This window comes from Platalea leucorodia (assembly GCF_965183815.1).
Source record: "Platalea leucorodia genome assembly, chromosome: 2".
Taxonomy (NCBI): Eukaryota; Metazoa; Chordata; class Aves; order Pelecaniformes; family Threskiornithidae; genus Platalea; species Platalea leucorodia.
This window is the reverse complement of record NC_138824.1, coordinates 41,974,219-41,998,229: the sequence shown is the minus strand read 5'-3', so window position 1 is coordinate 41,998,229 and position 24,011 is coordinate 41,974,219.

The following is a 24,011-nucleotide window of genomic DNA, read 5'->3' as shown; positions in this document are numbered from 1 at the left end:
TTTTGTATTACTTTATTCCAGTTTTATAGTAACTAAAAAAACCCCAGAGCTTAAGGATACCGTTAAGGTCTGAAAAATATAGTTTCTTCCACAGGAGTTAGAAAGATAACACAACATCCTCCTTGGGGAGAGACCGAGGAACCTTAAACCTTTTCTGTGTTTTTGCGTATTAAATTTAAGTCCATAACATGCTCCATGATTGATTCTGGGCATTTGAAGGCCTGGTATTCAACTGAACCAAATCTACAGCTATGTTAAATTCTCTACAGTGAAAATAAAATCCACTGAAGCTGATAAACCTTTACCCTCTTTTTCCTAATACAGATCAAAGAAAAGGATACCTTTTTATGTTTCCAATGCTTGTATTTTAACAAGAAATATAACCTCATTTTTAACACCTCTTTTTAAATTATGTGACTAGTGCAGAAAACAATCAAAGTGCCTTCACTGTTCATATTACCATTTCTTCTTGTTGATATTTTGAATATTTTTGCTGATGGCTCAGAAAATGCTGGAGTTAAATATAGCTACAAATCAAAGAGAGAATGTAGTTAAAGCAACAAAAGGAAGGCTTCATAACCAAGAGAAGAGGCACCACATTAACACCTCCCATTTCCCAAGGGAAAGGGATAAAGATGACAAATGTAATAGGGGCATTTCACCTGAAACATCACTAGGGGGAAAAAAAAAAAAAATAAACTGCAGTTGTCCCAGCTTATTGCTGTTCCTAATAAGGATATCCAAGTGGTTTGGGAACTTAGTCCTTATATAACATAGAATGGCACTTTTTCTGTGCTTTGAAATTTCATAATCCTTAGGGCTTATCTCAACAATAATTAACCTCCATGGTAACTAGCCAGATAAAACTCCATAAATCTCCTGGAATCTTCAACCTAGAAACTAACTTTTTTTTTCTTCTTTGTTTGAGGAAATTAAAAAAAATAATCATAACCTTGAATTTAAATGACAGTAGACTAGTACAGGAAAGTTCTTAGTTTTTCAACATATTTATTACTTTTCAAGTAAATATTCTTGAACCCATAATTGCAATATTAAAGAACATAGGCTGAAAATTTTTGAGAAATTTCTTAAAATGTAAAAACAATATTTCCCTTATGGCAAGGGGCGGGGAGGGAAGCCTCCTTCTTCTGAATATTATAAAGAAGGAAATTGAAAGAAAAATTGCTGATATCCAGATGGAGAGCAAAATAGATTCATAGCCCAATATGAATTTTTATATATTTAATATTGAAAGAGTAAAGGATGTTTCTAAAGTCATTCATGTCCCAAACCACTTATTTAAGTATTAGTGTGAGTTGCCATCGAAAGATTCCTTACTCACAAAATCATAGAATGATAGAATCATAGAATGGTTTGGACTGGAAGGAACCTTTAAAGATCACCTAGTTCCAACCCCCCTACCACAGACAGGGACATCGTCAACTAGATCAGGTTGCCCAAAGCCCCATCCAACCTGACCTTGGACACTTGTAATGATGGGGCATTCACAACTTCTCTGGGCAACCTTCATAGTAAAGAATTTCTTCCTTGTGTCCAATCTGAATTTACTCTCTTTCAGTTTAAAACCCTTGTTCTATCACTACAGTCCCGGTAAACACTCTCTCTCCATGTTTCTTATAAGCCCCCTTTAAGTATTGAAAGGCCATGATAAGGTGTACCCGGAGCCTTCTCTTCTCCAGGCTGAACAACACCAACAGTCTCAGCCTTTCTTCATAGGAGAGGTGCTCCAGCCCTCTGATCACTTTCATGGCCCTCCTCTGGACTTGCTCCAACAGGTCCATGTCTTTCTTATGCTGGGAACCCCAGAGCTGGATGCAGGTGGGGTCTCACAAGAGCAGAGTAGAGGGGGAGAATTACCTTCCTCGACCTTCTGGCCACACTTCTTTTTATGCAGCCCAGGACACAATTGGCTTTCTGGGCTGCAAACACACATTGCCTGCTCATATCCAATTTGTCATCCATCAGTATCCCCAAGTCCTTGTCCATAGGGCTGCTCTCAATCCATTCATACCCTAGTCAGTACTGATATTGGGGATTACCGTGACCCAGATGCAGAACCTTGCACTTGGCCTTGTTGAACCTCATGAAGTTCACATAGGCTCACTCCTCAAGCCTGTCAAGGTCCCTCTAAATGGCATCCCTTCCCTCAAGAATATCAACTGCACCACTCAGCTTGGCGTCATTTGCACTGTCTATGTCATTAATAATATATGGAACAGTACCTGTTCCAGTACAGAACCCTGAGGGACACCACTCGTTACTGATCTCCATTTGGACATAGAGCCATTGACTGCAACCCTTTGGATGCAACCATCCAGCCAATTCCTTATCCACCTGTCGTGGTTTAACCCCAGCTAGCAACTAAGCACCACACAGCCGCTCGCTCACTCCCCCACTGGTGGGATGGGGGAGAGAATCGGAAGGGCAAAAGGGGAAAACTGATGGGTTGAGATAACTAAAGGGAAATAAAAATAGAACAGTAGTAATAGTAATAATAACAATAACAATAAAAACAAGTAATAATGGTGCAATAGTAATACAAAGCAAGCGATACACTGTGCAATTGCTCACCACCCACAGACCGATGCCCAGCACATCCTCCCAAGCAGCAATCGTTGCCCCTCCCCTGGCCAACTCCCCCCGCTCACATACTGAGCATGACGTCATGTGGTATGGAATAGCCCCTTGGCCAGTCTGGGTCAGTTGTCCTGGCTGTGCCCCCTCCTATCTTCTTGTGCACCCGGCAGAGCAGGGGAAGCTGAAAAGTCCTTGACCAGTGTGAGCGCCACTTAGCAACTACTTGGCACTGCTTAGCAAGAACCAAAGCATCAGTGTATCCTCGACATTGTTCTCATCCTAAACCCAAAACACAGCCCCATACCGGCTACCAAGACGAAAATTAACTCTATCTCAGCTGAAACCAGGACACCACTGAACAGTCCACCCATCAAACTCATATCTCTCCAATTTAGTGACAATAATGTTGTGTGGGACCTTGTCAAAGGCCTTACAGAAGTCAAGATAGATGACATCAGTAGGTCTTCCCTTCTCCACTGATGTAGTTGCTCCATCATAGAAGGCCACCAGAGTAGTCAGGTATGATTTCCCCATGGTGAAGCCATGTTGGGTGCCTCTTATCACCTCCCTGTCATCCATATGCTTTGACATATATACCAGGAAGATGTGTTCCATGATCTTACCAGGCACAGGGTTGAGGCTGAACTAGGAATCTAGTTTACTGTAGCCACATACACCCACTAGCAAAAGCATAAAGAAAACTTCAGCAACTGAAAATTTGTATAGGATTTGTAAATCTGCAGCTCACCGTGTTTACCTCACAATTAGCAGTAAGTAATGTACAGACAACCTTCTACATTCTTAGCCTATAAGTGCTACTAGTTGGTTATTGATTTCTCTTAAACAAATATGGCTGAAGACTTTCCATTTAAACTGAATATGAGGTGGAGAATGTTTGCTGTGCTGGGGGCAGCTGAAGGATGAAATAGTAAACTGCCTTTTGAGCCTACCTCTGAAAGGTAGAGAGATTCTTCTCCACTTTCCTTCTCCTGTGCCTGGCTGTACACTCTCAGTATCTCCCTCAAGCTGGCTCTGATTTTCGTTTATACTCTCACTGAACTGAGTCAACTCATTAAAACACTGGAAGAACTACCCAGTCAATGGGGAAAAAAAAAAAAGAAAAGGAAAAAGGAAATATTTTTCTGCTACACTACTGAGCTGAATACATTCAGCAGAGGGTGTGAGGAGCTCTAGCTTATTTGACAGAAAGACAGCCCAGCTGGGCAGAACCAGACAAAGAGAAGAGCAGAGGATGAGGAAGATGAGGAAGAGAATTCTAACAGTTCAGGCATGATATGCATGTATCCTAAGATCCGTTGAATGAGTGGAGCAATATCAAAAAGAAAAAAAAAAAAGTTTATAGGTCTTTTGCACTAGAAAAAGATAAATGAAGAAAGGAGTGCAAGCAAAGCTGCATGAAATAGTTATAACCAAGTCTTTTATAACGACCTTGCATGTAATAAATATGTGCATATATGGAAAAGATGAAATTGTTATGCCCAAGGCAAACTATATCTCCACTGATGGGCAAAAGCTAAAGTTTCTAAACAGTTACACACTCTTAAAATAACCCCAAACTGTTACCAAAAGTCAAATGCATCAAATTCTGGAAAGACTCAATTAAATTTATAAAATGAATGTTATTTACTGTAAGTGTTCTGATGTTGGTTGAGGTTTTTTCTTGATTTTTTTTTTGGTAAAAATATTAACACAGACTTATTTTGTGTAGAAGGAGTTAAATTTCAAGATGGATAGAGATGCAAGTTTTGGAAATACGGATTTCCTCCGTGTATGCTCTTTACCCTTCTCTGAGACCTGCCACTTTTTTCATGGAAAACAAAGGTGTTTGGGGCTTTTAATCGGCATCAAACATAAATATATGAATAGCATGGCTTCTAGCTAAGCTGGGATCTGCAGGTTTTCACAGCTTCTGTGATGTGAAAGACCATAGATAATAGCTAATGAACTAAACTCTTAGGGAGAGCAGTTTATGGTCTTTACATTTTTCAAGGAGATCTATATCTTTGTCAAAACCTGAAAAATTTCATTTTAAAAGCTTTGAAAACTCCAGGTAAAGAACTTAGAAGTAGGATAATTGCTTAACAATTAAATTTAATTACAAAAGAAAAGAAGTGAAATGAAAAAAAAAAATGAAAATAACAACTTGTTTAACAGATGGCTCTACTAATTTAAAAGTTAGGAGCATACGGTAGCTCTCAATTGCCCCTCATTAGAAAAGACAGGCCTCATTTTAGACCCGAATCTCACACCAGCCCACTCAGACCTGCTGTTCTCACATATATTACTGTAAATTATTTACATCAGATAAGATAAATCATGAAAACAGGACTGCTGAAAAATCCCATTTATTTGGAAAGATTGAATTTCCAAAATTGCTCAGAATCCTACAACTTCTCTTCCAGCATCTAAGTGAGGGTCAGATATCCAAAAGAAATCAGAATTGACCAATACCTCTTATTCTCACTTTGAGCTAGCGAGCACACAGGGATCTTGGACCTCTGGTCCTACTTTGTAGGAGTTGGATTAATATCACCTAACTTAAATATCTGTAGTGCACATACCTACACCTCAGCTAACTGAAACAGGTTCCTTCCATGCGCAGTGGAGACAGAAGGATACCTTTAAGTGCACAGGTCATCTGGCTTGGTTTAGACTACTTCAGGATGTTAAGAATTTTACCACAGAAATGCATCTTTCTCTATGTTGAACAGGGTGTCTAGTGTGACTAGCTCAGATGTAAATGTTTACACTGCAGACAAGCAAAGTTAGGTGAAAAGAATCCCACCCTATATGGCTATCTGGAAGTTGTGAGAACGTCTGAAAATTGGGCTTTCTTTTTCTTTTAGTAACCTATATCCTGAGCATGTATTTTCAAACTACTCTAAAAAACATCATTGATATGTCCCTTGTTTAATTATCTCAGAAAATATTTATATTTAGCTTGATGTGTCTTCTAGCAAAATAAGCAGAAAGACTTCGGGGACTTCAGGAGTTCTGGGAAGAACTATAGTATGTGTACAATATACACACATGTATGCATAGAATATTCACCTGCCAGCAGTGATGACTACATTTAAAATTGAATTAATATTGTGTATCAGCTTTCCAATCCATACACAGTCACAGCTTCCTAAATACATCTTTACACTTTTTCTATTCTGGTTCTTTTCCAAAATAAGGTTGTATTTTTCTGATTTAAAATTTGGGCAAAATAACTTTAATCTTTTCAGAGTCATGGCAGTAGGAAAATTAATGTGATCTCATTGTAAAATGCTTTCTACATTTGTGTATAGGTATGTGTATGCGGTGTGTTTCTTAACAGCACACAAATGACTGAAGTCAGAAATTTGAAAAGATATGCCTACATAATTGTATGCTTTAGACTTTTACTAATAAAACTGGATATGCAGTATAGAAGATACAAACACCTTAAAATAAAACTAGTCCTGTGGATTGTGACTAAACAACCGAGAATGCCCTAAACATATATGAGATAGGCATATAGATACATATATTTTTTTGTCTTGTGAAACACCCAGTGAACAACACTAAGCCAAGTATGCTGCAGTTTTTAAAAGTGATATTTAGTTTTCTCCTGCTCCTGTTTTGAAGCATGGTTTACCATGAGCTGAAGCATAGGCTGTCAGTCTGAGGGGCTTCCATCCTGTCTTGTACTATGTACAGCTCCTCTGTTGACTGAGTGCAGACAACAACACTACACTACATCTGAATTTGCCGTAAGAACTGAGCAGATTGATATATTTTTAAAAAGACTTTTTCCTTCAGAAAATGTTTTTTATCCTCACTGAGCTGTTATATGGAAAGACGTAAGTTTCAGTTAAAAGATAAAAATTCTTAGAATGTATTAGAGGTCCTTTAATAACCTGATTCAAAGGGCAAAATATTTGTCTAATGATTAAAATAGACATTATTCATTTATTCGTTTAGTGACAGACATTTGAAGTGCTTTCTATGACAAAAATGAACATGAGCCAACAGTGTTTGAACATGAGCCAACAGTGTGCCCTGGCAGCCAAGAGGGCAAACCATGCCCTGGGGTGCATCAAGCACTGTACGGCTAGCCAGTCAGGGGAAGTGATTGTCCCGCTCTACTCTGCACTGGTGTGGCCTCATCTTGAGTACTGTGTGCAGTTTTGGGCGCCATGGTACAAAAAGGATACCAAGCTACTAGAGAGTGTTCAGAGGAGAGCCACGAAGATGGTGAAGGGTTGAGAGGGGAAGCTGTGTGAGGAGCAGCTGAAGTAATTCAGTCTGTTCAGCCTGGAGAAGAGGAGACTGAGGGGAGACCTCATTGCGGTCTACAGCTTCCTCACAAGAGGAAGAGGAGGGGCAGGCGCTGATCTCTTCTCCCTGATGACCAACGATAGAACCCGAGGGAATGGCAGGTAGATATGCCAGGGGAGGTTTAGGTTGGATATTAGGAAAATGTTCTTCACCCAGAGGGTGGTGGAGCACTGGAACAGGCTCCCCCGGGAGGTAGTCACGGTGCCAAGCCTGACAACATTCAAGAAGCTTTTGGAGAACGCCCTCAGACATATGGTGTGAATTTTGGGGTTGTCCTATGCAGGGACAGGAGTTGGACTTGATGATCCTTGTGGGTCCCTTCCAACTCAGGACATTCTATGATTCTATGATTCTATGAAAAACGGGTCCCTTGGCAAGCCAAGATATTGTACTACACAAGTGTATATAACATATATAACATTGATGCTGCTACAGCACATACTGCTGGGAGTCAAAACAATGGAAGAGGGAAAGAAAATATGGGATGCAGTAGAGATTAGCCTAGGGAAGTCAGAGTGATCTGATTGTGTTGTAAACTGTATATGGATGAGGGAACACTGAGTTATTGCTGGAGTGATAAATCTGGGAGTGGGATTTAGTGGATGCAAATCACCAATCTATGCAAAGCCCAGCAATGACAAGAACAGAAAAGGCATTACATTGAGAATTTTTAAAAGTTCAGCGAAACCAATATTTTTTTTTTTTTTCCCAGACCCAGCCCAAAGTAGATGATTATGGAAAATGAGAAGAATAAGTCAAATATGTGATAGTTCCACTGAATATTCCCTTAATTGTCAACAACTAATGCTGACAGATTGCATGAGAAAGAGGTGGCTTGTGTGCAATCAGTAACCTTCAGAGAATTTCTCTTTTATGAACTTGTCCAGTCTGCACTTGTATCCATTTCAGCTTTAACATCCACAACTTTCCTTAGTCTCTCCTGCTTACCCTAGCACTTTTAAAAGAAACATGTCTTCTTTAAAAAAATAAAAACTTGTAGCTTTCAAATGCTGATTTCACCTGATAGTCCCTGGTTTTACTGCAGAAATAAACAGTAGACAGCTGTTTCCTCTCCACCTTCCCATGCCACTAATGATTTTGTAGATGTTCATCATAGTCTCTTCAGTTGCCCGTTTTCCAGAATGAAGAGCCATAACTTTGAAGTTCAGTTTAAGGAAGCCATTCCATACATCTGGTCATCCTTCACACCCTTCTCTGAATCTTTTTCTGTTCTACTACATTCTTGTTGAGAAGGAGGGATCAGAACTGCACAGAGTATAAAAAGTACTTCTAAACAGTGTGATTACATTATATTTGGAGGTAAGATATTACTGTGTAATACATACTATCGTATAATGTGTGTTATTAAAGAGAAATTAAACTATAATATCTACACTGCTTATAGAATAACTCTTAGTCCACTGTAAATATAATTTGAGTAATGTACTGCAGCTCAGAAATGGCTAAATAACAAATCAGAGACTATTATAAATTATTTGATTAATATTGGTAGAAGTGTCATAGATATATGAAGCAAACACTTTTTCTAGGAATGCACATTTTACTTGGATGGAAAAGCCAGATACTAAGGGTATGTAAAATCTTTCTGTAATGTGGTTGCTGTTACTTGGGATTAATACAGAAATAATATAAGATGAAATTTGGCCTACAGTGAGTAATAATGAATGCAATCATACAATATCGTATTTAACATCTACTTAAGAAGATGTTATATGCATACCATTATTCATACCTCTTCATTTACTGTATTTTAAATCAAGTATTTGATGTCATTGCACCCTTTTGTGTATTTACACCTTCTTTGCATCCTTTTACATATTTACACCTCTCCCATGTGCATTGTATTTTTCTAATTCTTTGACCATTTCCTACTTATGCACTCTTCCAATCTCTTTTTATCTTTAACCAATTTTATCTCTCTCTTTCTATCTCTGGATGCAGCAATAACTGATGCACATTCTATTCCCCAGCCATTTGTTATCCAACTAACTTCTCTCTAGTTCTTCTGTAGTGTGGCAATTATCTCAGAACCCTTATTGGTTTGCTCTGGACCATTTAATAATTTCAATGCTTGTTTTACTAATTTTTCTTTCTCTTCTATTTTCAGCATATACTGATAAAGCACAAGATTCTTTTATTCATAAATGTGTGACAAGGGGAAGCAAATAAAAAAACCAGAAGAATGGAAAAAAGTTATGTGTCAGTGTCACATCAAAATGTGCTATAAAAAGCATCAACAAAAATGCATTGTCAGAAATCTGTAAAAATGAAAGAAGGGAGAGGGTTTTTTATTTTATTTTATTTTACTGTGTTTTTACTGAATATGTGAAGAATTCTGACTTTCTACAAAGATGAGTGGTTCATGTGACAGGTCTTATTTGATAACTGATGCAGAACAAAGAAGATGAAAACCTGACCAAAAAGAAAAATAAATTCGCTAAGCAATTTAAAATAAATAAATTATGAGCATCTATTATGCTCTGAGTATTGCTCTGCTAAAAGTGCAGAAAGTTTATAATGAATGTAATTTAGACCATTAAATTGGACATTTATTAATATCTTTTTGCTGCCACTGAAAATAATAGCAAAAAGCAATAGAGCCAGTGCCTGTAAAAAGCTAAGGAATATTGCTAACCAAAGAAATTCAAGCCGTTTTTACACTGGTCACTCTGCATAAGTGATCTCAAACACACAGTGAATCATGAAATATTTATACAGCTATTTTGTTGTGAAGCCAAACATACCCTTAACTATGAACTACAGAAGGTAAGAGCACAGAGTAGTTTAGAGGTAAAGTATAAAATTAAGCATTGACAAAATTACTAGATATGAATGAAAGAAAAAGTTTTAGGCTGCTGTTGCTGTACTCCACAGGCAAACGATGAAAGTAAAATCTTGCTTATCATTGTTTTCTGAAATATTTATGTTAATTAGCAAGATTTCCCAAACACCAGAGAACAGTCTTTTTCTAGTCCATATTTATTCAGGAAAATTCTTTCATTCAAAGAGATCATACTTTAAAATGTAGGTCTGAAAAAAGGAAGGATGGGTTGTGTCATAAGATAAGAATATCTTTATGGGGAAGAATAAATGTTCTTTTAATGCAGTATCCTGTCTCCAGCAGTGACCAGTTACAGATGCTTGAGGAAAGAATGTGAGAAAAAGAGTCAGTGTTCCTTCTACTCTTGCAGCTTTCAGTAAGCGCCAGCTTAGGGTCATCCTGAGCTAAAGGGTGCATCTGGACCACCTCTGTATGACCCAGACTCATAATCAAGATCATTTGGATGATCATTGTTAAGCCATGCAGTGTTTAACTCTCATTGGTTTTAAAGGTCATTTTAATTTTGTTACTTCACTCATGTATAAAGATCTCATTTCCTCTTCTGTGACTTTTTAAGACATTCTTCTGAAAGTTGTTACCTGTGTTCAGACTTCACTCTATGCTAAGGTGTTTTACTTGATTTCTTTATCTGGGAAATTTTCTTGTTTTCATCCTTCTGTAATATTTAAGAACTTTTCACTACAAGGAATGCAAAAGAAATTTGCAAACTGTGTAAGAAAGAAACTACATTTCTGTACAAACTGTCTTTTACCATCAGAAGGGGATCCTCTGTTACATTCCCCACAAACTACCTGTCCCCATCTGTTTATTCTTTCTCATCATAGTATCTTGTTTTTGTCCCTACCAGAACAATTTGTTTCTTATGTTGTTCCATGTATGTTTTCCAGATACCAGAGCCCTCTGGATTTGGGACATTTTAGTGAAGTCTCTGACACTTAAACACAGTTTATGTGAAGAGTCCATCACGTCTTTTGTGCTTTGTAGAAACACATTGAGTCAATGCAGGATAAAACTGTGCACAACGGCTGCAGGAATTTTGTTATACATAAATAAAACTGTGTTAGCATCTGAGTAACTACATACTCAGCTACCTCCTGACAAACAAAATGCACCATTCTTTATCAAGATTACAGAATAAAACATGAAGAGTTTCTTCAGCTTACTACTTTAAGACAAATGACTCCTAAAATTTTTGAGGAAAAAAAGAAATATTATAATCTTGAAAGACAACAGTATTTTTGTACTTCTAAAATGTTTTACTCCAGTTGACCTATTTTCAAAATAAGTTTCTTAACTAATTCTCACATTGTCTAGTATATTGTATTGTTTTTATACAATAGATCTAGACTTTCATTCTATATATACATACAAATACACATATGAATATATATAGACATATAAATATATATAGAAATACATACATGTGTATGCATGTATGTATGTTACCATCTTATCTATAGCTATATCCATGTCCATGTCTGTGTCTATGTCTACGGATGTCATCTGGACTTCCGTAAGGCCTTTGACACGGTGCCCCACAATATCCTCCTCTCTAAATTGGAAGGATATGGATTTGATGGGTGGACTGTTTGGTGGATAAGGAATTGGCTGGATGGTCGCATCCAGAGGGTAGTGGTCAAGGGCTCAATGTCCAGATGCAGATCAGTGATGAGTGGTGTCCCTCAGGGGTCCGTATGGGGGCCAGTGCTGTTCAGTATCTTCATCAATGACATAGTGGGATCGAGTGCACCCTCAGCAAGTTTGCAGATGACACCAAGCTGAGTGGTGCAGTTGAGATGCCTGAGGGACAGGATGCCATCCAGAGGGACTGGGACAGGCTGGAGAGGTAGGCCCGTGTAAACCTCATGAGATTCAACAAGAACAAGTGCAGGGTCCTGCACTTGGGTTGGGGCAATCCCAGGTATCAGTACAGGCTGGGGGATGAAGGGATTGAGAGCAGACCAACAGAGAAGGACTTGGGGGTGCTGATAGATGAAAAGCTGGACATGAGCCTGCAATGTGCTTTTGCAGCCTACAAAGCTAACTGTATCCTGGGCTGCATCAAAAGAAACGTGGCCAGCAGGTCAAGGGAGGTGATTCTGCCCCTCTCCTCTGGTCTGGTGAGACCCCACCTGGAGTACTGTGTCCAGCTCTGGCGTCCTCAGTACAAGAAGGACATAGACCTGTTGGAGGGCCACAAAAATGATCAGAGGGATGGAACACCTCTGCTATGAGGAAAGGCTGAAAGAGCTGGGGTTGTTCAGCCTGGAGAAGAGAAGGCTGCGAGGAGACCTTATTGCGGCCTTTCAGTACTTAAAGGGGGCTTATAAGAAAGATGGGGAGAGACTTTTTAGCAGGGCCTGTTGCGATAGGACAAGGGGTAATCATTTTAAACTAAAAGAGGGTAGATTCAGACTAGATATAAGAAAGAATTTTTTTTTACAATGAGGGTAGTGAAACACTGGAACGGGTTACCCAGAGAGGTGGTAGATGCCCCATCCTTGGAAACATTCAAGGCCAGGCTGGATGGAGCTCTGAGCAACCTGATCTAGTTGAAGATGTCCCTGCCCATGGCAGGGGGGATGGACTGGATGATCCTTAAGGATCCCTTCCATCCCAAAGCATTCTATGATTCTATCTAAAACTTCCTTTTGGCCTTTGCATGACCCACTGAACCCCCTGCAATTATATATGGAAAATAAAGACTGGTTAATGCCCTTCATTGAAGATGGAAATAGTTGTATCAGATATGGAGATGAGAGCAGGTAATCATTATTGTTGGCCAGTGGCAGACTTGAGGTGCTGCCAACAATAAGATGGGCAAAGAAAAGTCTGAAGTAAGGAATACTCTGCAACCAACATCCTAGCAGGAAAAGTCAGCAGCTTTTTCCCTGTCAAGCAGAACTTTGAAACACTGATATCTAAGGCTAATTCACCAAGACTTTTTAAAGCAAATCTGGTATAAAACGAGAGAATTAAGCTAAAATAAATATTTCTGAAAACTATATTAGTCCACAAGAGCTACATATTTCAATATTGAAGAGCGACTTATTTCAATAAATCTGCAAATGAAGAAGAGATTTTTGAGACAAAATATTAGTTAAAAGAAGTGTATTTTTTTGCAACACTGTTACTGTTTTAGTAATACATATACAGTGCAGACCCATTCCCACAGATATAGATACACATATATAAAAATAAAAACACTGGTACAAGCTGAAGGTGGAAAAGAGAACTTGTTAATTGCTTGTAGTTAAAAACAAACTTATTTTTATTCTTATCACAGGCATTAATTTTCCTAGAGTGGATCAAATGTATAAAAACTTGCAAAGGAACAAATAATAAAATGAGATTCATAAAGTTAGTTACCTAAAAAGTTTAACAGATGGGTCTTTATTTCACTGGTGATATTATATTGTGGTCTTTTTAAAATGGGCGTCATATTCTTCTAAAGGCAACTATATTAAAAAGTATTATTTCTCTGAGAACCACACAGCAAATGCTCATCTGATTAATTTCTTGATCCCTGTTGGCACCTGATAATGGAAAGAGAAAGTGGAACTTGCTCCTCTGTACATGTTTTACAACTACTGCATCTCAGATATCAGTAACACAGAACATTTTGCCCAGATGTTTAATACATATGCAGTTTTGTCCGTTAGTCTGTCAGTCGCTGATTCCAGGGGTGTGTCTTATCCATTCAGTTCTGCGTTTTCTCTTTCTCACAACACATTCTATGAAATCCTGTGAACGTCCTGTGAATTATTGCACTGCGCAACTGAACTTTATCTCAACTCTGCTTATTTAAATCAATAGTAAGCCCTGTAGTTTGCACTAGCAATACTGATGGGCACGGACTGACAGCATTGGCTTTATAAAACATCCCAGCATAAGGCTTTGTATGGAAAGTTATTTCTTTTTCCTTCTCTTCATCACAGTTGCTGACATTTTGGCTATATCTAGTGGGTAACAGTGACTCAGCCACGGCAGTACTGTGGACTGTAATAAGAAAGCAAGAAAGCATTGTCTGCAACTGAAAGCCCCTAGTGAGAGCTGCGGTGTGTAAACAGGATTGCTGCTGCTAACATGTTGGAAAAATTTAACCTTAACAACAAGAACAAAATGATACTTCTTAAAATCCCTTAGATAATGCTCTATAAAGAAACTTAAGTGCCTACAAAGGCACTGTAATAATGATATTTTCCCTGTAAATTTGAGAAATTCATTATCAATGACCCTTGCATATAAAGTTCTGGAGCTTTAACATATTTTTAGTCTTATAGACATATATTCAGAGGTTGCAAAGGTGAAGTTAGAGACAGATTGCATCCATGCAAAGAGATGTACAGCAGCTATTTTTCCTAGACACATGAAGTTACTTTGAAATATTAAGTTTTCAAATTCAATTTTTTTAACTGAAAATAAAAAGACGACACTCATATTAATGTGTGTTCTACCTAGAAATATTTGTATAGAAAAAATAATTAATATGAATATACTGTTTTTTCTGTAATATACTTATTGAAACAAATGAAAGGTTTGACTTGAAAAAAGTGTATGAAAGAGAAATGGTTAATTAGAGTATCCTGGTTATAAGGGTCATATCATTGTCAATGGTCGCAGTAGAGCTCTCAAAGAATGTATGAAAAAATGTTTCAATTGAATAATCTGTATTGAAGAAACAGTAGATATTTTTTCTCCTAAAATATTTTATTGTATCCAAAACTTCTACTTTTAATGCTTACAGAAATAACTGAATACTCCTCCTTTAAAAGGAATGGTTCCGTTTTCTTTGAGTAAAGTTGTATGATGGTCCCATTGTAAGATCCTATTTTCAGTAGTTCATAACTGACAGAATTTAACATTCATATTGTTATTGTCTGTGTCAGATCCCTGTCTTAGCCTGATTTTACTTGTTTTCAGTTTCTGGGAAGATTTTGTCCTGAATAGCCCAGCTTTCTCTCCAAAGTTCAACTAAATATGTTGTTTAAATGCAAGTAAATTTTAGGTCACCATTAGAGTTTCTTTGATAAATCAGTTTCTCAACACTCTGAAACTGATAGTTTGACAAAGACTGTTTCTACTTTTTTTTAAAAATTATTTTTTAAACTGCAACTTTGAATCATATCACAATTTTTAATGAAAGAGACTTGTTAAAATTTGAAAGTTGAAATTTCAAGTGTCCAGTATTTCTTGAGACACCTAAGCCTTTTTGTGATCTTGGTTATAGCAAAAATAAATAGATGCCCTTCCCAGAGCTTCTGAATATATTGAAAGCTTCAGAGGTGGAGTTCATTTACGCCTTTCCCCAAAGCACTCAGTCATCTGTCCTCCAGGCAGGAAAGTGGAAGTGGTGCCAGTATCTGCATCCTCATATCACATCTATGTTGTCCCAGACAAGAAGGACAGGAAGTAAGTGCATGTTGTTCCAATGATCACAATGTCCACAAGATATTGATCCATAGGCAGCATGGATGCCAAAGACACCCAGCTGAAAAGCCAGAGCCTTGACTCATGTCATAGAGAAAGGAGGAATAAAACAAGGAATTTGGAAAGCTTTATGGTTTCTAAAATGGGGTCTGACAGTGGAGAAGGAATCAGAAGAAAGCTGTAGTGGGACTAAAAAGTAGTCCCACTATTAGCAAAAAAATGAAAAGGATTTCAGAAGGACAAATCAGCAGCACGTATTTCACAAGAAAAGAAATTAATTAGAACTATACAAAACCTCCACAAATCCTGCAGATGGACAAAATATTTCCCAAATAAAAGACTGTTCCACATCTTCCTGCAAAAATTGTGGACTGGGGGAGGCGGGGGGGAAATTATATGGAAATGGAATGTCACTGAAAAAGTGACACATTCAGGAAGAAATGTACCATTCCCATGCTGTTCTGATCAGCCAATGCATAATTGCACAGAACTCCACAGTTCTTGTTAATCCAATTTTATTCGCATGATTAAATATTTCAAAATAGCAACTGAGATGTAGCAAAAGCAGACTATCAGTCATATTTTCTCTGTCTCTCTAAGAAAAGCAGGAACTGAAGGATAAAAGGACACCGCAAAAGTATGTGTGTGGGAGTCAGGACAGTACTAATGCTCAGAGAGAGAAATCAAAAGGACAGCAGAGGTGGTGCATACAGATCCAGCTGCAGGCACCAGCCGCTGTTCCTAGCAACACTGAGTCTCCAGCTGGGGATATGGTACTATGCGCTGCAGCATCTGCAGGAAAGCTGTCTGATCTCCCTGCCATGAGAGACTTCCATGGGGTACCTGAGAGCCACAAGAGAATCCAGGGGGAGACTTGCTTTACTCTTTTGGCCCTTATAATGTTTGGTCTTGCTGCTGTGCTAATACCTGACACTGTCCACTCTGCCTCTGCTTATCTCCATTCAGGGCACAGAAAATCAATTTGTCTCAGATAGTTAGTTACCTTTTACCCTCTCTAGCTTTGTGACAATATCTTTAACGAAATGAGCTCAGACAAATACATTCTTCTAGAGAACTTTTCAAGGAACATGTTATCCCCCCTTTGCCCTGTAAATACAGTAACTATCAGTATAGTTATATGATGAAGCTAACCTGTATTTTTCATAGTGTTCCATGCCCTAGATTCCCCTATGTGCTGGATGATGGAAACTTAGGCTACTGTGCAGCACTGCTAGTGGGCCAGCATCTTGTTTCTCCTGAGTAAAATTCCTGTGATGTCTCCGGTAAAAACCTTTGTCACAGCTGATGGAGGTGGGGGAGCAAGGGGAATACAAATCTGCTGCAGTTTGCCTAAAGTGAAGAAACATCTGCTTGAGTCATGAGTGGCTTGTTGGTTGAGTTCAGCAGGGGAGAATCCAGCAATTAATCTGAAGTGTCACTATATTCGATAGAAATTGTTGTAGAGGGCTTCGGGGGACATAAAGGTAGCTCTGGTGGCCAAAGTTTGCATATGTTTCTGTAGTTTATTCATTTTTAAAGATTTTACTGCACTCCAACGGCAAACTTTTTCTAAGAATAGAGTCTGCTTAGTGATTTTCTCCATAAATGGTGACCTACTTTGTGGAAATAGATACGTCAGCTTGGATATGGGAACTTCTAAGAAGATTAATATACCTACAAATTCCTGTCTGTGGAAAAAGAGCAGTTACTAGATCTCTAAAGAAATAGGCTCTGAGATAATCAAATTTACAATGCTTGGGGCCAAGTTTGCCCTTTGGATACAGACTTCATTGGTTTAATTTACACACACAAACACAGAAGGAGAATTTGCCCTTTACATTACTTCCTTTTAAATGACTTCACTTCTGCTCTTCCACCTGTTTGAAAATAAGACCCCATCCTAAGATCATCCTACAGTCCCTGGATGAGTATAAAAGCCTTCTAAATACTATTTTCAAGAATCTTACCTAAACTGAAAGCCAATATAAATTATGAAGTGCAGAAAATAATGTACAGGTTACATATGAACAACAGAGTTTTCTCAATTTTCAGGTATATTCTTTTCCAACCTGTTTCATAATACATCTCAAGTATCTTAATATTACTATCTGTATCATCGCAGAGGACTGATCCAAAAACACGTAAACCAGTATAAATTGATTTAAAAGTGTTTTGGGTCAGGCCTTGACAGACTTCCAGTTGGGTCAGCTGTCCTGGCTATGCTCCCTCCCAAATTCTTGTGCACCTGGCAGAGCAGGGGAAGCTGAAATGTCCTCGACTAAGTGGAAACTCTACTCAGCAAGAACCAAAGCATCAGTGTGTTATCAACATTATTCGCATCCTAAATCCAAAACACAGCACTATACCAGCTACTAAGAAGAAAATTAACTCTATCCCAGCTGAAACCAGGACAACCAGACTAGTAGTTACCTACCAACTGAACACTCCTGATGATATTCTACTTTTTTGATGGGGCATATACTGATGTGTGAGTTACTTCTGCTCCATTTGTATCGCTCTGTGAAAACTTTAAATTCCGCCATAATACCGCTGCAGAATTTATTTTTTTTTTCCATTTTGGTTATTCTTCTCAGAAAGGAAATTCTGGAAGATTGCAATTTTCTCTGTCCAGTTATTTTTGGAAGTTTTTTAACCTAATGTAGTTGAAGTAATAATAATAAGCAGATATCTCAACTTATTTGAAATGTTTAGCTACCTGGAAAAATAGTAGAAGAAACTCTGAAGATACCAAAATTCTTTTTTTTAATCTTTTTTTTTTTTCCTTTGAAGCACACTGTATAAGTGGTCGGCTGCCACAAAGACCATTAAACTTTGCACCTGGGACGGCAAATATATTTCAAGTTTTATTTTCTATTTCAGTCCATCTGTACTGTACAGGTAACATATCTATCCAGAAAAATAGTTCATGCAGAGTTCTTATGAAAATTTACATACTCATAATTAAGGTGGAATTTGTCCAAAGAACCATGTGCAACAGATGCAAACTGTGGTTTTAAAACAGGCTTTGGTCCCATGATAGTTGACACAGAGGAAGACTCATTCAGTAGAGAACTTAGAATACTCAATCTTCTATTTCTGTCACACAGTTACAAGTAAAGAAGTTAAGACACCCTGTCTTTGTAGGCCTACATTTTGAAGAATTTGCAAACAAGAACTTACTCGCCTTGAGGAGACATACTGTATTGTGTCTTCTACTATTTTTTTAGAAAGAGTGCCTTATGGATATGACCTGCTTATAATATAATTATAACTAATTTTAAAGGAAAACAAAAAACTCATAAACAAAATATTTTGCCTAAGGAAATTCTTTGTTAAATCATTCTTGAAATTGTTTAAAAATGGCAATAATTTCTTCTCATAGAGTATTGGTTTGAAGTCATTGAGTTTTCCTTGTGGCTACTTTAAAATCTTGTTTCTTGTTCATTACTATCCTAAATGAAATAATCAATAGTTTACATTATTAAACATTTGGGTAAAGCATAGAGGGAGGGTAGGGAAGCGTTACACCTGGTAGTCAACTAGGTCAGGTATGTGACAGCCAGTCAGACTCTTGAACATGATGCTTTTATTGAGCTATTTTTAGCAATCAGAGAAATTTCTGAAGCATCAGGCTCACACTTATATCAACATTAGAATGCCAAGAAAACAAGTAAATATATTCCAAAACCCAAGAACAGGAGTGGCAAACTCTCCAGTAACATTCTGTTCTTCACTGGATAATCAATCATTTTCAGAGCAGAAAGCAGCAAGTAAGACTGATAAAATGCCTTTGTCCGGATTCCAAATTTTCCTTCTTACAAATTTCTTCTCAGTTACTTTCCAGTTTCCCTTTTATCTTTATTTCCTCCTATAGGAAATAGGTGTGATATTTAATCAACATGGAGAATTCTGGTAGACATCTGTAACTGTGTCTGTTAGTCATGGGGTAGCCTTGACTGAGCCACGCACTCAGATCTCATCACAAGCACACTGATCATTAAAAGATGGTTAAAAACATTCAGGGCATTTTTTTAATTTATTTCCCCATTCTGATAATGAGTCCATTCACCTTGATACTTCTTATTTCCCCATCGTCTTCTTTGCTGCTTCTGGTCTGTGGTGCCAGCAGTGTAATGTCTGCTCGGACTGGTTACTGCAGTGCATACTGCCTGTATATCTGTTGCAATATGAAGCTTTAACTCATAGGGGCAGCTTCTAAGTCTGACATGTTCAGCCCCCTTGCGGTACCTCCCAAAGTGGCCAGGTTTTGCTAAGTCTGGCATGTCTCTGAAATGTCTTATAAGAATAAAAGCCTCTGTGTAACAGGAGCTCTACATTTATCCAAAGAGTAAATCTTTCACCTTCTACCAATGACTCCAAGAGGAGGAGGGATCGTACATTTTACGTTCTGAAATCAGCAGGATTAGTAGAAGTCTTCATATGTTTTGTTTCTTGAATTTCAGTATCTCATCAATTTATCATTCACAAATTTTACCACTTTCTTACTTAATTTTTACTTATTCTCTTCCTAATAGCTGTCCCTCCTTTTGATAGAAACAGTATTCTTCTCTTTAGTAAACTTTCCTATTTTAGTGTCCCTATCTTCTCTTTGTAAACATTAGATGACTCTGTATATTTTTGTTTGACTTGCTTCATTTGGAGTCTGATCTAATCTGATTAAAGCCAAAGGAAATTCTTCATGAGACTTTCAATAGTTTCTCAATCAATAAGGAAGGGATTCATTAATTAATCAGTAAATAAATTAATTATATCATTGAAATATCATGTGCAATAGTGACTGAGTGGTGATGTTCAGTAGGATAAATAAATCCCCTTCCGTACTGATAGATTTTGAAGAACTTTTCTAGCTTAAAATTTCCTATTTAAAATTTGAAACTGTTTTTGAGAATACAATTCCTCTAATTTTATACTCACAAATTGGTACTTTTAAAAGCTTCCTCTCTTCCTCTTACTGTGTGGAAGATACATATGAGGGGAAAGTGTGGGACCAGTTATCCTGAGTATATCTAAATGTAGTAATTTAGAGTTTACAAAAAATGCAAAAAAACAAAATATAAAAAAAAGAAATGTCCCTTAAACTTTAATTGGCAATGTTACCTCTTCCTTGTTTTGGAACAATAGTAAATATAGTGTTGTGGTTTAACCCCAGCCAGCAACTAAACACCACACAGCTGCTCGCTCCAGTGGGATGGGGGAGAGAATGGGAAGAGTGAAAGTCAGAAAACTCATGGGTTGAGATAAGAACAGTTTAGTAATTGAAGTAAAATGAAATAGAACAGTAGTAATAGTAACAGTAATAATATAATAATATAATAATATAATAATATAAGATATACAAAGCAAGTGATACATGATACAATTGCTCACCACCCACCGACCGATGCCCAGCATGTCCCTGAGCAGTGATCGCTGCCCCCCGGCCAACTCCCCCAGTTTATATACTGAGTATGACGTCATACAGTATGGAATAGCCCTTTGGCCAATCTGGGTCAGCTGACCTGGCTGTGGCCCCTCCCAGCTTCTTGTGCACCAGCCAGAGCATGGGAAGCTAAAAAGTCCTTGACTGGTGTAAGCACTACTTCGCAACAACCAAAACATCAGTGTGTTACCAACATTATTCTCATACTAAATCCAAAACACAGCACCATGCCAGCTACTAGGAAGAAAAAATCAACTCTATCCCAGCTGAAACCAGGACATATAGATACATATATTTGTATATACTTACATGATTTAGAAGTATTATAATGCTGTGCCCATTGTCCCTTTGACATTGCTTATTTTAGGTACCTTCTTGGGATCTAGTTGCAGATTCTTGGGAAAATTAGAACAAAATTTTCCAAATTCCCACATATTTGCCTTCTGGACAACAAGGAGATTAAATATCATTCATACAAGCGTTTAAACTGCCAGAGGCCTTAAAATGGGAATAAATTTTAAAAAGTTTATGGACCTGCCAAGGCTTTCTAAGCTTCTATACCATTGTCCACTGATCTTAAGATAAATGAGAATCCAGAACTGTTTTAACACTGAACTCAGTGAACCCTTGTATTCCTTACTAGACTTAAATGAAGTTGCTAGTGGTCAATGATTCTAACCGTTCTTACAGTTTTCCATTTTTCACTCCAGTCTTGCTTTCTAGTTAGATGCAAATTAAGGGTGCCTTACTCTGTGGTTAGAAACTCTCCTTTTTACATAATAAGGTGGCTTTTCTATTATTCAGCAGTTACCCATGATGATATACAAATGTATAAACTGCTCAACAATTGCAAAGTCAATTTTCAACAGAGTTAAAGCTATTTACACAACGTGAGAGTCTGACTACATAAAATTCCCCCTGGAGTACACTGTCTTTGTCAAGTGCCATGGGAATTATTCCAGAAATATTTATTTCTCTTCTGTTGGTTTCTTATTCTGCTTACTCCATTAATCAAAACTCTCTCACTATAGCCCCATATTCCCCCCATTTACTTGTCAGAGCCAATCGTTGATCTTATACACATAGATGACCAGAAAAGAGGAGGGGAGGGAAATAATTATCTGAAATCTGGGTACATTATCTAACACAGAATGAGTCCTGATCTGGGTCTTTTGTAAAGCAACAAATTATGCATTTGTCCCAGAAATAAAATAAATTTCTCAAAATTATTTTTGTCTGGTTTAGTGTTTTGTTCTTCAAGATTCATGCAGGGTTTTATCACACCACAACCAATATAGATAGTATTTTTCATCATCCCAAGCTCCCTATAAGAAAAAAATCATATATATTTTAATTTTAAATTATTTTTTTTAGCTGTCATTTGATAAAAATGAAAACCTGACTTATGACTTCCAGGTTTAGGAGATGTCCTTTCTTTTTTTTTTTCTTTTTTCAATTGTTCACTCTTTCTAAAAACATCTGAAATGTTTTCACCTAGTTGTATTCTCCAGGTGTTGTGTCATAACAAAAAAAAAAAACCCAAACCTTTTTCCACTCTTATATCAGATGGCCTTTATTTTCATTAATCACATATTTATCTGAAATAGACCATGTCACCTATCCTTGCTCTTTTGCCTATTACTCTTTTATTTCATTCCATTCTACAGCACAGCTCAGAGTTGGAATGGAAGGCAAGTTTTTCCAAAGACAAACGTGTCTATTATATATCTCACCACAGGCAACAGATTCATTCATGCCAGGTTAGCATGATATAAACATACTTGATAGATGACATTGAGTTTTATGCAAAATAAATATCTTGATTAATTATCTGTGTTTTCCCACAATAAAGTATATTTGATACTCCCTGCCTCAGAACTGTTGGGTTTAGAAATATATCGGTAACATGACTGCGTCTCAAACTATACACTTTTGTATATAGCACAGGATATATATGCAGATCAAAAACTAAAAATATCCCATCTTCTGGAAAATATTTCACTCAAATGCATAAAAAATGTGTCTCCTTGGGGCATTTATGCATTACATGCTTTTCTTCAAATGAAAACATAATTTAATTATATATTTACTTGTATTTCAATACAATTCCATCTGCAATCCTTGCACCATCCAAAGTTGACTATCTTCAAACATTATGAAGAAAATCTATCTAATAAAAGGTTAAGAGTTATAAAACAAGCATAATGCTGTCAGGCTTCAATGTCCATCAAGCAATAACAATAAAAACAAATTGTAGTGGTAATTCTTTCATCACACCATAACATTTAGTTACCTCTGTAGATATTAACAGTGATTTTTAATCTTTCAGTGGAATTCAGCTCAGTATCAGACACCATTTTCTAGCTTAAAAAGAAAAAAATCTGATAACAGCAAAACCAACTAATCTTAAATAATTCCAAGGAAAAGATAATATAAGTGGGGGTTTTATGACTCTTAAAGTTTAGCTTAAAGGCCTTAAAACTATGATCAGTCATTAGAAACAACCTGTCAGCAACTGAAAATGGGTATATTTAGTAGGAGCTTATGTTTATACCCTTTCTAGCTCTGGTAAGTATGACAGTCCAAATACTTCATCGGTTTCAACAGTTTACAAAAGTAGTCAGTCAAGTTTAACAAACACCACAATGTTTAGTTTCTTACTAACATCCTAATGGTTGGGCCAATCAAAGCAAATTTATTTTATGCAACATCAGTAGAGGTGCCAAAACCTGATCAACTGGGAAAAAATGTGATTTCACGTGGTACCTCTAAAAATGACAACCAAACATAATAAAGCGATTTCTTGTGGAAAACTTTCCCTCACTGAAGACCAGTGGTTTATCCAAAGCTTGCCAGCAATATTCAATTTTCAGTATAGCCAAATCTTATTATTTTGTTCATAAATTATACTATCCCACCATTGGTTAGTCAGCTATATGATTTAATTAAATCAAGTCCATTTCTACAGGTTATTTTACATAAAAAATCACACTTCATTCTCTGTGGCTGGCAGACAAGGTCCTACCCAGTTGCTCACTCACTGTCCACTCAGCTGGATGGGGGAGAGAATCAGAATGGCAAAAGTGAGAAAACTCATGGGTCAGGATAAAAACAGTTTAACAAGTGAAAGGAAAAAAAACGAAGAAAACAAACAAACAAGTGATGCGAAAGTAACCACTCACCACAAGCAGACCGATGACCAGCCAGCCTCCGATCAATGGCTACCTTGGAAAAATTCCCCCACAGTTTTACTGCTGAGCATGAAGTTATATGGCATGGAATATCCCTTTGGTCACTTTGGGTCAGCTGTCCCAGCTGTGTCCCTTCCCAACTCTTGAGCACCCTTAGCCTACT